Raw genomic sequence first — 12,556 nt, 5'->3', positions numbered from 1 at the left:
GCATCTGATCACAGTGCCAGTTTCTATGTTTATTCCGTGTATTTGCTGTGTTTCCTGTGGTGTCAGTAAAGTAAAGCTGTCGCTGTAACAGGCCGTGGAGGCCCATAGGGTTGTGAGACTTCGAGGCTCCCACATTTTCTAGACAATCGGCTCACAGATGGCGGTGAAGTTAGCCTTACGCGTCGCCCGCCCTTTACCCCCAGGAGAATTCCTGGTACTCATTTATGTTAGAAGCTGATTCGACCCCAGGGCCATAGTGCTGCTGGAAGGATTAGGCCAATTGAAAAAATCCAATAACCTCATCGGGAATTCGAGCCCCCTACCTTCCGGCTTGTAGCGTAGTGCCTCAACCGTTTCGTTGTTACGTTGATGTTTTCATACAAGGGCTCCACACGGCGTCGTGCTAACTCGTTACTGTGCGTCGCTGTGTATCGCTGACATTAAGAAAATGACCGAGGTGGAGGGTTTACTCGTCCAAGCAAACGTTTTAACGTTGACGAGACCGGGCCGTCATATTGCAGTTTATAATTGCATGTATTTGCAGTCGCCCTCATGTTGTCTGTACTGCAATGCATGTTAGGGGGGGGGTGTGCTGAGGAACGTAACCTACTTATTTCTTAAGTTTCTTGAATCCGTTTAACGGCGTTTCACATAATGTCCCTGCTTACAAGAACGTAGCCAAGACGTTAAAGGAGGACTTGCAGTTCATTCCTCACTGATCACTGTATCATTCGACTCAGTGTATCTTGTGATTCATTTATTCATCAACGGCTCTACAGCCTTTGTTGGGCCTTGGCCTCTTCTTCAGTTTCATAACCTTTTTTTACACAGTCGGTGGGACTCCTTGGGCGGGGGATCAGTCCATCGCAAGGCCGCTACCTACACACAGAATAAACGCACACAGACATCAATGTCTTGAGTGGGATTCGAACCCATTTTTTTAATTCGCTTGGGGGGGGAGTCCAGTTGGGTCCACTCGGCACGGCGGCCACTGATTGGCCTGTTGTAGCCTGCCCCGGGTGATTATGATGATGGAGCAACTGGTGAAATTAAGATTAGCAGGGGAAACCGAATTATTCGGAGAAAACCTATCCCAGCGCCACTTTGTCCACCACAAATCTCTCTTGACCAGATCCGGGTTTGAACCCGGGCCGCCGCGGTGGGAAGCCAGCGACTAACCGCTTGAGCTATGGCGCGGCCTGATTCGAACCCATGATCCCATGATCCCAGAGTTCGAGCGAAGACAGTTCAATCCTTAGACCGCGCGGCCACTCTGACGGGTTTTTTAAGCAAAAGCGTGAATAAGCCCCCCCCCCTGTTTACACCTTCCTTTGGCATTATCCGAGAAGTGCGTGGAGTCTGCAGAGAGGCCAGAAAACAAAAGTTGTGGCGTGAGGCCTGGGGAGGAAGGAAATTGGATCGATGCCCGTGACGTTTTAAGGAGACTGTGTTACCTTCCACCACCACCACCACCACCTCCTCCTTCCTCTCCGCAGTCCGCGAACCATGGCAGGCTGTGTGAGTGCACCGCCTCTTCTCCTGCCAACAGGTAGTGTGTGTGCTTCCGAGTCTGTGTACTTCAAGTGCGTCGTTCGTCAGTTCTTCTTGCAGCTATGTGTGCGCACATAGATCTTCGGAAGATATTTTAATATATTGGTTAGTAGTTGAAATTAAAAAAAAAAGGTTATATTCCGTAATCTCGACGTCGTTTAAGTTTTTATGTCACAAGCATTAATTCGCTGTGAAATTAATTTCAGATATTTTTGTGTGTGTCTGTGTGATTTGCTTCTGCAATTTTCATTGGACACAGTATCATAAATATATATAAATTTATTATTTTACGGCGCGCTACTGTTTTGGACCTGTCTGAAATTGATGGTGTGTGTTCGAGTTGGTATTTGCTTTTTCTCTTTTTCTGTTGTGTTCTGTTTTGTATGTCGATAAGGACCAGTTCATAAATCGCCATGGACGTAACTCCACGTAGTCCGGTAGAAATTTACCGGCGTTTCGGAGGAACGTGCTGCCTCCTCTTTCAACGTCGAAGATTAAACCAAGCAAAACAAGAAACAAGCAACGAACAAATTCGGGAAGTGCGCGGTTCGAATCTCTGCAGGGATTATTTTTTTTGTCCTCAGTCATAAGAAAATGCACCGATAGGTCGTCATTTACGCCACGACCCGCTTCCTTCCAGATCCTTTCCAATCATCCTGTCATCCGGTGCTGTATAGACTAGATACTGACATCGTCTTTAAACAATATACAGAAGAGAAGCGAACACAACGAGACTTCTCGGCCCTGAAGATGGTGACAATACGTTCCTCCGAACTGTCAGGAGACTTTTACTAGACTACACGGCGTTCACAGCCCGTGTGACATAGTACACATCATAGCCACCGCAGTAAGAACCTCAACTCCAGTGCAACAAAATGTTTACAGAATTAACTGAATGTTAATATGAAGCAGATCAGGACAGACGAACGTAATCGATGAGACCAGAGGCAGAAAGGTAAAGCTATCCCTGTAACAGGTCGTGGAGGCACATAAGGTTGTGAGGCATCGAGGCTTACATATGGCGGTGAGGTGAGCCTCACACGCCGGCCGCCCTTTACCACCCAGGAAGATTCCTGGTACTCATTTCTGTTAGAGGCTGAGTCGACCCCAGTGCCATAGTTCGGCTGGAAGGATTAGGTCAATTGAAGAATCCAGTGACCTAATCGGGAATCGAACACGCGACCTTGCTGCTTGTAGCACAGTGCCTCAACTACGCTACCTCTTGTCCCTGAAATTATTTTTTTACTCAATTAGGCGACAGTGATCTGTGTGTGCTGATCGTGCCGACCGATAGGTGTCGCTTGTTGATCGTTTTAACGACTTTCGTTACGAAATTAATCTCGAATAAAAGTCACCTTGAACCGAAGCAGTAGTGTGTGAGGTCCATATGTGTCCATCAGCTGTAAGGCCTGACTGTGTTGGAGGTTTTAAAGGCAAAAATTTGAGGTCATGTCAAGTGATACTTGTACAAGGTCGGTATGAGCAGAAGTGAGAGAGGCTAGACAAGTGGTGTTTCACTTGAAGTACTGAAGTGAATAAGTGCTCACAGTGTCTGAACTTTGTTAACTTCACAGCCGTTCTTGTTACGTTTGTTCTGCTCCAAGGTCCCGCAAACCAGTTCGGACTCTAGTTTTTATTTTCTTCACTACCGCAATCTTTCACCGGAGTTTTTAGTTCAAGATGGCTACTGGTCATTCACCTGCTAGTCCTGTGTTCTTGGCCATGTTTAAATCACGTGGGAGTGTATTGTATTCTGGAACAATTTTAGAAATATTTCCATGCATTGTCTGGTCTGTTTTCGGGAGCTGCTTGGTTCAAAACGCGACCGGGGCACCATATATCCTGACAGGTCTTTCGTGGATTTTCCTGGGAAAAGTAGCATAATTTTCTTTAACGATACGTTTTGGTGTGTGCTTCGAAATAATTTTTGATGAATTGTTCTGTCCTGTGCGATATACCGTCATGTATTTCGGCGAAAGTCAACCGTCGTTTCGGAGGAATATATCACTTACATCTTCAGTATGGAAGCGTGTGGAAGCAGCCTCTCCGTTACATCCCGGAACTCTTCAGAGTTAGCACCATGAGTGTCTCACATTCAGTCGTTGATCTGTTTCTGACTCCTCTAAAATAACGCTGATGGTTACGTGACGCGCCTGTTGACCGTCATGTTGATGACTCTCGAATATAACAGTGATTGTAATCGTCGTTAAGTACTGTCCAGGCCCATATATGGGGATCAGCAGTGGAAGCTAGAAGAATGGTACAAATACCGGGGTGCTTCAGTAAGTATAATGGTGACGAGGTTACGGACCGGATGGCCTTAGCTCGATTCTCGGTAAAGGACAGAGCGTCCAGTCCAGCCTCCTATACAGTGGGTACCCTGGGGTAAAGCGGCCGAGTCTTGAAGCTGACCGATTATTCCCATTTACTGCTGAGGTTATTCTAGTGAATGAGTACCTGGTGCTCTTACCCGGAAATAAAGCGACCGGGCCGTGAAAATGACCACTCACCTGCAACTGATGCCGAGGTCAAGAAAATGTGGGTCTGTACACCCACTCCTCCATACGTATTTATGGCGTAGTGCTTAATTAGTTAAGCGCAGTGTCAGCTTTACCTTTATTACATTTTACTGCTGAGGTTAAGAATACGTGGTGTAATACCTCCATTTGTCCCCACGGCCCGGTACTTAATAACCCTTTAAAGCACAGTACGACTTGCATTAATAGTAAGAAACGCGTTACTTCTCAAACCGAGTGTACATATTTACGAAATATGTTCCATATGATTCTCACAATTAACAGCGACTGTTTCCCCAAACAGCATTAACCGGTTGGCTTCTGTAGCGGAGACGTAATGTGTTTCCTGTGAGGTATGGACTGAATTCTTATGTATAAAGCCTGTGTATTCTGCCCACACAGTCTATTTGTGTGTTCCGTATGATTCTCACAATAAACAGCGACTGTTTCCCTAAACAGCATTAACCGGTTGGTCTCTGTAGCGGAGACGTAATGCGTTTCCTCTGAGGCACGGACTGAATTCTTATATATAAAGTCTCTGCATTCTGCCCACACAGTGTATTTATGTGTTCCATATGATTCTCACAATAAACAGCGACTGTTTCCCTAAACAGCATTAACCGGTTTGGCTCTGTAGCGGAGACGTAATGCGTTTCCTCTTAGGTAGGGACTGGATTCTTATATATAAAGTCTCTGCATTCTGCCCCACACTGTATTTATGTGCTCAGTATGGTTCTCACAATAAACAGTGATTATTTCCCCAAACAGCATTAACCGGCTGGGCTTTGTAGTGGAGACGTAATGTGTTTCCTTTGAGGTACGGACTAAGTTAAAATATTATGACGTGTAGATCCATTACTATGCAAAGGCTCAGTAAACACGGTCCCGCCGAGACACATGCTTGGTAAACAAGCCGTTGATAGGTAATGCTTACAACAATAAAGGACATTCGTTGCCAGGCAATGGACGTGTTTTCCGTGAGGCCAGACCCAAGGCTATATAAGAGTGAGTGACTGTGGCTCCAGGAGTAGTGCAATAGTGTAGTGTGAGCAGAAGTCGAGAGTGTCCAGTTGAAGATAGTGATTTGTGAAATGTTGTACAAGTTGTATGAACCCCGTTTTATAAGTCACGCAGGCCCATAATACGTGATAATTTGGTGTCAGAAGTGTGCTGCATTGAATTGTGTAGCTATGTGACGGTATGATTTGGGTGAATTTCTCGTTTTGAGAGATCAAGCGCAAGAGCAAATTTTCTTTAATTGTTTTCTGTGATGTACCAACGCTTCGAAGGAACCTGTCGCCTCCATCTTGAGGGTGAAAGTGGGACAAGGGAGTTCGAGTGATAAAGTTATATCCAAACGTTAGGACCTTTTTTAGCCGAGGTATCATTGAAATAGCAAGGCTTTTCTTCCGTAACGTTGCTTACCGAAGGTGTGACGCGCTCTTGGAGACGGTTTGTGGGAGATGTCAGCTTCCGCCGCTGTGACCGAAATGTTCCGCCCTCCTGACTCCTGCCTGGCTGCTGTTAGAATGTAAACGGAAGGCGTTTGTCAAAGTCAGGCCGATACAAAGTGTTCCTTTTTCTTCCTTGGGTTGAGGTGAAACTGAACCCATTTGGTTCGTCTTCCACTGTTTGGCTTATTGTACCAGTCCCTGGTGCTTTGAGTGCAATGGTAATTGGAAGGGGAAACCGAAGTGTTTAGAGGAAACCCGCATAGTATCACTTTGTATCACCATAAATCATATGTGAGTTGATCTGGGATCGAACGAGGGCCACGACGCTGTGAACCCGGCTACTAGCCGTGGTCAAATAGTTATTTCAGATCCTAAGGACTCCTCACCCCCCCCCCCATTTTAAGAGATTAATAATGATCTTTTCTGCATTAGACGACATGTAGTCTGGTAGAAGTTGAGCGACGTTTCGGAGGAACGTACTGCAAGTATCGTCAGTGTGGAAGAATGAACAAAGCGAGGGAGAGCAAGAAGCATACATTTTGTGACCCGTGACACACACGGATCCTATCCAGAATATCATTCTGCAGGCCGAACCAGACGGTTCCCGCTCCTGCGAACAGTTACCTTCCTGGAGAGAGTTCGTAAAGTGAGATTTCTTATTGTGAATCGCTGTTTGACATAGGTAAAAGGTAACTGTAACTGGTCGTGGAGGCCCATAGGGTCGTGAGACGTCGAGGCTCACACATTTTCTAAACAGTCGGTTCACAGGAGGCGGTGAGGTTGTCAGCCGTATGCGCCGGTCGCCCTTTATCCCCAGGAAAATTCTTGATATTCGTTTCTGTTAGAGGCTGAGTCGACCCCAGGGCCATAGTGCTGCTTGAAGAATGAGGTCAATTGAAAAATGCAGTGGACTCATCGCGAATCGAACCCGCGGCCTTCCGGCTTGTGGCATAATGCCTCAGCGAACTGTGTGTCCAGTGTTATGACTGGGGACCATTTTCGCGAATGATCACAAGAATAGAGAGAGCGTGGAAGCATCGGGGACTCTGGAGAACAGAAGAATCCTACTAAAGATTCACACCACAGCAGAGCGCAAGGCGAACCATAACGTTGCGTTGTTTTGTTTCCGTTTTCGTTACCCCTAGTTCATTTTTGTTCGGAGAGGAGTTCGGATGGGCGAGTTCGTGTGCGGACTATCAAGCCAAGCCGAAGATACATGTATGCTTCATTATGGAAGTTCGGACGAGGCACAATTCGTAATGCGAATTGTTATAAAGCGACGGCTGTCTGTATTGCATTTCTGTTCATAGAAGCTACGTATTTGATTAACTTTCTTTATTTTACAAGACGTAATTCTACGAATTTTGAAATAGGTTGTTAGTTTGTGCCATTGAAACCTGCATCGACGTAATACGGTTAAACTTTTTGAAGTTTAAAATTCATGTACATCAACATCCTAACGTTGGACTTGAGGTTATCACATCGGTGACTGCGAAGAGTATGTCTTCTGGGGTGTGAAGCCGTATGATCCAGTTTTCTGACGTTTCGGAAGCTGAACTGAACTTCCTGCTTTCTTCTTGGTCATCACTACCTTAGAGTATCGTCTACCCTGAAGATGGGACCATTGCCTATGTCCGAAACGTCGATGAGCTACCGAGCCACACAGACTCATATCCCAGAAGTATACTCTTGAATCTACACTTCCATAAGAAAGACCAACCGGTTAATGCTGTTTGGGGAAACAGTCTCTGTTTACTGTGAGAACCATACGGAACACACAAATACATTAACTCCATGGAGGTGAGCCCTTCTTGAGAAGCCGCCAATCTCTCAGCTAGTCAGGAATCTCCCAGCATTTTATAGAACGCGAAGGTCATCACCGTGTAACAAGAGCCTTCTACTGGTCTATCCTGTGCCAGATGAATCCACTCCATACCACCCCATCCTGTCGCTCTAAGATTGATTTCAATATTATCGTCTCGCCTACGTCTGGGCCTACCTAGTGGTCTCTTTCCTTCTAGTGTTCCCATCAAAACCCTATATGCACGCCTATTCTCCCCATTCGTGCTACATTCCCTGCCCATCTCACCCTCCTTGACTTGATCAGTCTAATTATACTCGGAGAAGAGTACAAGTTACGAAGCTCCTCATTATGCAGTTTTCTCCAACCTCCTGTCACTTCATCTCTCTTCGGTCCAAATATTCTCCTCGACACCCTGTTCTCAAACACTCTCAGTCTGTGTTCCTCCCTTAATGTCAGAGACCAAATATAATACCCACACAACCATAGGCAATATTATAATTTTGTATATTCTAATTTTAGTTTTTAGACGAAAGAAATGTGAAATTATGGATTTAATGGTCACATAAGTACACTGCTTGACAAAAATGGAGAATTTCTTAAATTATAAAGCAGGTGGCACATATTGTCACGTGTATGAGTGTGATTATAGACGTGGGTTGGATTAGTAATTCGGTTCATTGAACACGTATACACACAGTTCGTAACTACACGCAACTATAGTGCTATTAGTAATTCACACACACTGCAATTCAGCACAGCGCGTAGTACGTCTTTTCAGTCTGCTGCGTCTTCACCAGTCGTTGCCTGGTGACGGATACCAAAAATATCCTTTGCTTCCGTGCTCACGTTCTTACTGACTGGCGACTGTCGCACAACTAACTCCTTCAGAGGCAGAGTTACATTACGACTGGCGGTTCGTCTTAGCTTCAAGCCCCTTGAGACTCACGGCCAGTATTTTCTTTCAACTAAACACTTTCGGTGATAGTCGTTTGTGACATCCTCTCTGACGTGAGGATGGTTCTGTCATTTACAGTCACTGCTGACCCTCGCCTGCGCAGTCATTCTCAGGTCCGAGTCCCGCAGAACTCATGACCACATTTTACTGTCTCAGATTCGAGACTCTCAACTAATTACTCCAATTGTCTTGCTTATAAGATCTCAGCACGGACCGTACAGAAAACACCGTTCCTCTGTTGCTTAGCGGACCGCGCAGAAAATACCGTTCCTCTGTTGTTTGCGGTCCGCTGCCTAGCAACGCGTCTACATGCCAGCCTATAGTAGCCGCCGTGCTATAAAGCGTTAGTTGCCGTTGCTGTGAGTGTACGTCACGGCGTTGGGGAAGCGTGCGCATGTCCTGACACTCGGAACCCGAGCGGTGAAGTTATTGTCTGTCGGCACGTGTTTCTAGAGTTATGCTATTCAGAGATCCTGCTCGTGAACTTTCCTGCTTGTCCTCCTGGCACGTCGGTGGCCCCCCCCCCAACCCACGCCCGCGAGGCGTATGGATGGAGTTCTGAAGGAGATGTGCTCGGGGATCTGGAGAGGTGGAGGTCGAGTGTAAATCCCTTGATATCATCAGCGTGTGTGGCGCACTGCATTTACGTAACGACATTTTTATATTCATTTGAATTGCATGAAGTTGCCCGCCATGGAGCGAATTTGAAAGGTAAAAAGATGAAGTTGTCCCTGTGCTTAACTGATTAAGCAGTAGGCCATGAAGGCGTATGGGGAAGTGGATGTATAGATCTACATTTTCTTGACCTCGGCACCAGCTGGAGGTGAGTGTTCAGCTTGGCGACCCTGCCGCTTTAACCCCGGTACCCATTGGATAGGAGTCTGGGTGGGCCCCATAGCCGGTCTGGACTACGTGGAGAAGTGAAAATTCTTGACTCTACCGGGACTTGAACTCCGAGTTGAATAAACCTAGGAGCTGTGTGTGTGGATGACATAACTTCGAATACAGGATGATACATGAACAGTGGTCGTGGCCTCATTGAGGTATACGTCCAGAATTTGGTTGGAGGGACTTAGGAAAACCACGAAGAACATCAGGATACCCGGTGCCGCGGCCGGGATTCGAGCCTATCACCTTCGGAATACAAGTCAGAGGGTATCATCGCTACCTAACCTGCCCTGTATGTCTGACTCTACATCATGTAGGGGCCACGCGCCAGCGTAGTTGGTTGAGACACTATGCTACAGGCCGGAAGGTCGCGGGTTAGATTTCCAATGAGGTAATTGGTTTTTTGAATTGTCCTAACCCTTCCAGCCGCACTATGGCCATGGGGTCAACTCAGCCTCTAACAGAAATGAGTACTAGGAATATTCTTGGTGGTAAAGTGCGGCCGGTGCGTAAGGCTGACAACCTCACCCCCATCTGTGACCCGATTGTCTAGAAAATGTGGGAGCCTCGACGTCTCACAACCCTATGGGCCTCCACGGCCTGTTACAGGAATAACTTTACCTTTTTCCCCTCCATATCTGGTAGCAGTTATAAAATAATAATAATAATAATAATAATAATAATAATAATAATGATGATGTTGAAATCCTGTGCTGTTGCTGCCTGCCCTACCGGACTGTCTGAAGCTAGCGATCCCCTCAGGCGTTCATCTCTCGCCTGCCTGAGGTGGCAGTCTGCGACGACACTGGTTAGGCAGATGAGTTTGATTTCCAGTTCGGCCCAACTATGTTTCTGTTAGACCTCTGAGAGTGGAGGTCATAAGTCAGTTAACGCTGGTAGAGTGACCATAATGTACAGGTTGACCCCATGAACTGTGGAAGCAGCACATGGACATGTTGGCTGACCTCTCGTATCCTTGATGTATTGTTACGGCATGAAGACACTTGGTAACCTGAGGCACTCTTGCACCTGCTGTTGAGATCTCCTGCCCTTGCGGTCTGCTGGTTCCGGCTTGCCCCTCCACTGACCACGGCTTGACCTGCTTCTGCCCCGCAGCGTTCAAGACACCGAATGTTGGGGCCGAGCGGTTTCTATTCATCCTCTCATGGAGGTCCTGGATTGAAATATCGGCCCTAGAGGCTGGTTATTTTGAATGACACTTGTCGTGGTTTTACTCAGTCTTTCCAGGAAAGTGCCTGGATGGTACCGTACTAACGGTTAGGCCACGACTGGTTCCTTCTACATCCGTTCTGTTTTATTATTCATAATCATCGTTTCATTTGACGCAATATAGTCTGAGCTACTGACAGCGTCGCCATCTGAAACAGGCCAATGTGTTTATAATGGGGACACGCGGTAGCGTAGTTGGTTGAGGCACTATGCTACACGCCGGAAGGTCGCGGGATCGAATCCCGAAGAGGTCATTGGATTTTTTTCAATTACCTATACTTTCCAGCCGCACTATGGCCCTGGGGTCGACTCAGCTTCTAACAGAAATGAGTACCAGGAATCTTCCTGGGGGTAAAAGGTGGTAAGGTTGACAGTCTCACCGCCATCTGTGAGCCGATTGCCTAGAGAAAATGTGGAAGCCTCGACGTCTCACAACCCTGTGGGCCTCCACGGCCTCAAGCAGACTGTCGACTCCACTAATCACAAGTTAGCAGGATTGCGTATAAAGTTAACTCGTTTCCACTTCCCGAGACCTTCCGTCTGTATATCCTGTTTCAGCTCGCCTTTTATTAGCCATGTTACAGAACTTGAAGGAGATAAGATAGCTCAGAAGGTATAGTGACGGTCCGCAGGGTGGACGGGCTCCAGTTCGTGATTAGATTTCTGGCAGAGCCAAACGATTTTCTGTTCTGCGCAGTTCCCAGAACGTCCCTGGGTGCAACGCATCTTCCTGTTAAGTGGTACTGGCGTCCCTTTCCCCGAGGTAAAGCGGCCCGGGCGTGAAGCTCTCCGCTCATTTCCGTCTGCAGCTGAGGTTGAAGCGTGGTTGTTAATTGCGTAATGTAATGAAGGCAAGCAAGTAGCAACTGGATACTTTGCTTGCTCTTGATCGTGAGGATGGAGGCAGTGTGTTCAGCAGAAGCAACAATAAGCTTCTGAAGGGCTACACGGCATCACGTTTCAAAAAATAATACCTCTTCCATCTTCAGGGTCGAAGAGTAAGTCAGGCAAACAGTAAGCAACTTTGTATTTTTACTAGTTTTACTTTGCTTGACATACTTCTCGACCCTGAAGATGGAGTCAATACTATCCTCAGTAGCCTAGTAAACACGGCGGCACATTCCATAAGATAGTATTCTGTCAGCTTCAGAGTTGTCTGGTATTTCAGTCTATTCGTATCGAGTTAAAGGAAAGCAGGCCGAGACTAAATTTCTTTCTCAGAACTTGTTTTTATTTACAAAGTGTGTCCCGCTTTCAGTTCTGTTGTAATGCGTCCACAGTAGGACAAGTTGCACTCTCTGTTTCCTTTGTGAATCCGCAATGTGTCTCGGAAAGACGAGGAAAGTTTTGCTTTGACGGGATGTGTTTGTGACCGATACAGTCTCGGATTCTGGTCGCTTGTGTGGCTGGGTAGTTGAGCCTTGCTCACAGAAACGTCGGGCCACTAGTACCGTCACAAGTTAGAAGCACTGCCCTCTAGAGAAGTTCGTACATCTTGTGACTCTATTGAAACTCCCTTGAAACTCTTAATTACAGCGCCATCGCTGATTTCCACACTTTACAAATCACTAGAGAACACGCTAAGTCTTGTAAGATTTGAGGTTTTCACGGCGGTGACTGTGAAGAAAGCAGCCTTCTGGGCTTTGGCACCGTGTATATGTGGTGTTAACCGACGTTTCGGAGGAACGTATCGCATCCATCGCCCTGAAGATGGAGGCGATACGTTCCTCCGAAACGTCGGTTGACACCACATATACACGGTGCCAAATCCCAGAAGACTGCTTTCTTCACGCTAAGTCTTCTTCAGCCTTCGTCTTCACTAGACGTTTCCTGGTAAAGATTCCTAACGATTATTCCTCTGCTTACGGGCTCAAGTGCTGTCTGAACGGCAGCTTCCTTCCAACTGCGTGCCTTCCCTATAACTGGCTTGCTGCCGTGCCATACCTACCTCTTCTCTTCACCGCGTATCTACTGACTACTGGTTAAGCTGTAACCCTGCCCCTTGCTTATAAAATCTCGTCATTGACCACGCAGAAAACACCGTTGCTCTGTTTCATGCGTATCCGTTGCCTCGGTAACGTGATTACCAAGCCCATTCCCTAGCAGCGACCGTCTGCTGCTCCACAACGTACGCTGGTCCACTGCCCAATTCGTGGCC

The 12,556-nt window shown here is 46.8% G+C and overlaps 1 protein-coding gene across 4 annotated transcripts in view; it reads left to right on the top strand.

The window, feature by feature from the left end:
• LOC111861804 (WD repeat-containing protein 47) overlaps nucleotides 1–12,556 on the top strand; it is a 136,224-nt gene that overhangs the window by 20,267 nt on the left and 103,401 nt on the right. The window contains exon 1 of one of the 4 annotated variants that reach the window (XM_023846672.2): nucleotides 1,563–1,656. The exons of the other annotated variants lie outside the window; for them this stretch is intronic. The gene's annotated coding sequence lies outside the window, so the exon portion shown is untranslated. Of the gene's footprint in view, nucleotides 1–1,562; nucleotides 1,657–12,556 lie in introns of those variants that run through there. 4 annotated transcript variants of the gene reach the window in all.

The sequence above is a fragment of the Cryptotermes secundus genome, unplaced genomic scaffold (genome assembly GCF_002891405.2).
Source record: "Cryptotermes secundus unplaced genomic scaffold, Csec_1.0 scaffold620, whole genome shotgun sequence".
Lineage (NCBI taxonomy): Eukaryota > Metazoa > Arthropoda > Insecta > Blattodea > Kalotermitidae > Cryptotermes > Cryptotermes secundus.
Note: the sequence above shows the minus strand (reverse complement) of the source record. Positions and strands in the feature narration are given on the sequence as shown.